We start from the raw sequence: 5581 nt of genomic DNA, 5'->3' as shown, positions 1-5581 counted from the left end.
CAAAGCTAAGTTATACAAGGTTTGAATGATATAATTAATAAGTCTGAATCTATAGAAGACTATTTTGTGAAGCACAAACATGTTTAGAGTTTTGTCTTATGCCTATTCACTAGATGAGCAACATTCTCCTTAAACCAATGTGAAACTTTTATAAAATCTTACCATGATCTAGGCCAAAAAGCAAGACTCAACCCATTTTAAGGAATCAGTACCATTGAAAAGATTAACAAAATAGTGAATTCCAATGAAATGGATACCTGACAGCCCTTTCAGTAAATGTCAAAGCTCTATAAATCTCCTACTGTGATGTTAGATTTGTCAGTTTATTTCTGTAGTTGTAGCAATTTTTGTTTTATGTATTTTGAGACTATTTTGTAAAGTACCTACATATCTAGAATTATATCTTCCTAATGAGTTGAGATTTACTTTTAGTAAATAATTTTTTGTCTTTAATAATATTTTAAATTTAAAAATTGGAGTACACAGTAAGTGTATAGATGAGTTATTTTGATACAGGTATGCAGTACATAAAAATTACATCAGGGCAAATGGGGGTATCCATCACCTCAAACATTAATCTTTTGTGTTACAAACAATCCTGTTATACTCCTTTAGTTATTTTAAATATACAGTTAAATTATTATTGACTATAGTCACCCTGTTGTGTTATCATATATGAGGTCTTATTCATTCTTTCTATTTTTTTGTAACCATTAGCCATCTCTACTTGACCCCCACTAACCACCACCACTACCCTTCCTAGGCTCTAGGAATTATCCCTTTACTCTCAATCTCCGTGACTTCAGTTGTTTTTATTTTTAGCTCTCACAAGTAAGAATATGTAAAGTTTGTCTTTCCATGCCTGGCTTATTTCATTTAACATAATGACCTCCAATTCCATTCACATTGTTGCAAATGACAGGATCATATTGTGCTTGTTTTTATTTTACTTTAAGTTCTAAGATACATGTGCAGAACATGCAGGTTATTACATAGGTGTACATGTGCCATGGTGATTTGCTGCACTTATCAACCCATTATCTATGTTTTAAGCCCACATGCATTAGTTATTTGTCTTAATACTCTATCTCCCTTTGCCTCCCACCTCCAACAGGCCCCAGTGTTTGTTATTTCCCTCCCCGTGTCCATATGTTCTCTTTGTTCATCTCTCACTTATGAGTGAGAACATGAGGTGCTTGGTCTTCTGTCCTCGTGTTAGTTTGCTGAGGATGATGGCCTCCAGCTTCGTCTATTTACCTGCAAAGGATATGACCTCATTCTTTTTTATGGCTATATACTATTCCATAGTGTATAAGTGCCACATTTTCTTCATCCAGTCTATCATTGATGGGCATTTGGGTTGGTTCCACGTCTTTGCTATTGTAAACAGTGCTACAATAATCATATGTGCATATGTGTCTTTATAGTAGAATTATTTATATTCATTTGGGTATACACCTAGTAATAGGATTGCTGGGTCAAATGGTATGGTTCTAGATCCTTGAGGAATTACCACATTATCTTCCATAATGGTTGAACAAATTTACATTTCCACCAACAGTGTAAAAGCATTGCTATTTCTACACAGCCTCACCAGCATCTCGTTTCTTGACTTTTTAATAATCACCATTCTGACTGGCATAAGATGGTATCTCACCGTGGTTTTGATTTGCATTTCTTTAGAAATCAGTGATGTTGAGCTCTCTTTCGTATGTTCGTTGGCCACATAAATGTCTTCTTTTGAGAAGTTTCTGTTCATATCCTTTGTCCTCTTTTTGATTTTTTTTTTCTTGTAAATTTGTTTAAGTTCCTTGTTGATTCAGGATATTAGACCTTTGTCAGATGGGTAGATTGCAAATATTTTCTCCTGTTCTGTAGGTTGCCTATTCACTCTGATGAGAGTTTCTTTGCTGTGCAGAATCTCTTTAGTTTAATTAGATCCCATTTGTTAATTATGGCTTTTGTTGCCATTGCTTTTGGTGTTTTCATCATGAAGCCTTGCCTATGCCTATATCCTGAATAGTATTGCCTAGGTTTTCTTCTAGGATTTTTATGGTTTTGGGTTTTGCATTTTAAGTCTTTAATACATCTCAAGTAAATTTTTACATAAAGTGTAAGAAAGGGGTCCAGTTTCAGTTTTCTGCATATGGCTAGCCAGTTTTCCCAGCTGGTGCTTGGTCCCCATTTATTAAATAGAGAATCCTTTCCTCACTGATTATTTTTGTCAGGTTTGTTGAAGATCAGATGATTGTAAATGTGTGATGTTGTTTCTGAGGTCTCTGTTTTGTTCCATTGGTCTATATATCTGTTTTGATACCAGTACCATGTTGTTTTGGTTACTGTAGCCTTGTAGTATAGTTTGAAATCAGGTAGATGGATGCCTTCGGCTTTGTTCTTTTTGCTTAAAATTATCTTGGCTACCATATTTTTTTTTTTTATGGTTGAATAGCACTCCATTATGGGTATGTACAACATTTTCTTTATTCATTTGTCTGTTGATGGGCACTTAGGTTGTTTCCAAATCTTGGCTATTGTGAATAATACTGCAAAAAACATGAGAGTAAAGATATCTCTTAGATATACTGATTTCCTTTCTTTGGGGTATACACTTAGCACTGGGATTGTTAGATCATACAGTTGCTCTAATTTTTAGTTTTTTAAAGGAACCCCAAACTGTTCTCCATAGTTGTTGCACTAATTTACATTCCCACCAACAGTGTACAAGGGCCCGTTTTTCTCTATATTCTCACCGGCATTTGTTATGGCCTGACTTTTGGATATAAGCTGTTTTAATTGGGGTGAGATGATATCTCACTGTAGTTTTGATTTGTATTTTTCTCATGATCAATGACGTTAAGCACCTCTTCATATGCCTGTTTGCCGTCCGTATGTTTTCTTTTGAGAAATGCCTAGTCACATTTTTTTGCCCATTTTTAAATCTGAATATTAAATTTTTTTTCTATAGAGTTGTTTGAGCTCCTTATATATTCTGGTTATTAATCTCTTGTCAAATAGGTAATTTGCAAATACTTTCTCTGATTCTGTTAGTTGCTCTTCACTTTGTTGATTGAATCCTTCTCTTTTCAGAAGCTTTTTAACTTGAGGTAATTTCATTTGTCTATTTTTGATTTGGTTACCTTTACTTGTAAGGCATTACTCAAGAAATCTTTGCCTAGTCTAATGTCCTGGAGAGTTTTCCCAAGTGTTTTCCTGTAGTCATTTTATAGTTTGAGGTCTTAGATTTAAGTCCTTAATCCATTTTTATTTAATTTTTGTGTATAGTGAGAGATAGTAGTCTAGTTTTATGCTTCTGAATCTGGATATCCAGTTTTCAGCACCATTTGTTGAAGAAATTGTTCTTTCCCCCAAGGTATGTTCTTGGCATCTTTGTCAAAAATGAGTGCAATGCATGGGTTTGTTTCTGGGTTTCTATCATTTTCCATTGGTCTATGTGTGTGTTTTTATGCCAGTAGCACGCCGCTTTCATTACTATAGATCTGTAATATAACCTGAAGTCAGGTAATGTAATTATTTCAGTTTTATTCATTGTAGCAAAAACTTAGGATAGCTTTAGCTATTCTGGGTCTTTGCATTAAATCTGTATATTACTCTGAGCAGTACAGATTTTTAACAATATTGATTCTTCTGATCCATGAACATGGTATATTTTTCCATTTTTGTATCTTCTTTAATTTCTGACATCAATGTTTTACAGTTTTCACTGTAAAGATATTTCTTTGGTTAAGTTCATTCCTAAGTATTTAATTTTACTTGTAGCTATTGTAAATGGGATTACTTTCTTGATTTCTTTTTCTGATTGTTCACTGTTGGCATATAGGTATATTACTAATTTTTGTATGTTGATTTTGTGTGCTACAAATTCACTGAATTTATCAGTTCTAACAGTTGTATGATGGAATCTTTAGGTTTTTTCCAAACATAAGATCATAACCTGCAAACAAGGATAATTAGACTTCTTTCATTTCAACCCATTTATGACTGAGGTTGCAATTTATTGAATTTGACAAATCAGACTTTGGCAATGACCTTGAGCAGTAGAATATAAATAACTCCCACATGTTTAGTGTTCCAACAATGGAATGGCAGACATAATGGGTTTTGAATGTACTTTATGTCTTTCTCTTGTCTGATTGCTCTAGCTAGGATTTTTCAATACTGTATTAAGTAACAGTGGTGAAAGTGGACATTCTTGTCGTGTTCCATTTTAGAGGAAAGGCTTTCAGTTTTTCCCCATTCAGTTTAATACTAGCTATGAGTCTGTCACTATGGCTTTTATAACGTTGAGGTATATTCCTTCTATAATCAATATTTTTAAGGTTTTTATCATGACAAGATGTTGAATTTTTTTAAAACATTTTTTCAGTATCAATTAAAATGATCATACGGTTTTTGTCCTTTTTTTTTGTTAGTACAATCCATCACACTGATTGATTTGCATATATTGAACGTTTCTTGCATCCTTGGAATGAATCCCATTTGGTCATGATGAATGACCTTTTTAATGTGTTGTAAAGTTCAATTTTCTGGTATTTTCTTGAGGCTTTTCGCATCAGTATTCATCAGATATATTGGCCTGTAGTGTTTGTTTGTTTGTTTGATGTGTCTTTGTCTGGTTTTGGTGTCAGAGTAATACTGGCCTTTTAGAATGAGTTTGGAAGTATTTACTCTTCCTCCATTTTTTCAAATAGTTTGAGTAGGATTGGTATTAGTTCTTTAAATGTTTTGTAGAATTCAGCATTGACAACTTCGGGTCCTGGGCCTTTCTTTACCAGTAGACTTTTTATTAGGACTTTGATCTTGCTACTTGTTATTGGTCTGTTCAGCCTAATATTTTTAAATTAATTTTTTCTCTACAGACTTACATACATGAACCACACATTTGTCTTTTCTAGCACAGTTCTAACATCAAAGGGCTGGCCATACTGGATGCAAAAATAGAATTTTACTTGTCAAATATCTGATTATTTTAAATAGTCTCCTTATTGCTTGCTCATTTTTATCTTTTATTTCTTTACATATTTCATAAAGTAATTTTGTATTTTGTTTCTGATATTCCCATATTAAATAATTATATTTCTAATTCAGATTGTTTCCTTACTTTTGCTGACTCTCACCCATGGTGGTTTTGGGGATCCTATTGGTTGACCTCAGTGAATTGGAAACCTAGGAGGTTATACTGGTGATACTTTTCAACATGTGGAATTTGCCTTTGGACTTCCTAAGAGTCAGAAGATGCTATTTTCCAGAAATAACTTTAGACCTGTCAAGCGCACCAGCTAAATATAGAAATCTAAGGTTCTGCTCATCCTTAATAGTCATGTTCTCCTGAAATTTATGAACAATACTCAAATGTATGCATATATAATTTCTGATGATGTATCAGATGCCTCTCATATAGCACTCTATATAACCTCTTTGTACCATCTTTCACTTTAGCCACTGATACTGTAATGGCCTCTTCCAAGTTTTGTTGAGCTTCATGCTGGTACAACCTCACAGTGACTCATGCCTTTTTAAAGTTACATCATTTTTTAACATTTTATGCTTTTCACTTTCTGTG

Source organism: Saimiri boliviensis, chromosome 8 (genome assembly GCF_048565385.1).
Source record: "Saimiri boliviensis isolate mSaiBol1 chromosome 8, mSaiBol1.pri, whole genome shotgun sequence".
Taxonomy (NCBI): domain Eukaryota; kingdom Metazoa; phylum Chordata; class Mammalia; order Primates; family Cebidae; genus Saimiri; species Saimiri boliviensis.
This window is presented reverse-complemented; position numbering follows the sequence as displayed.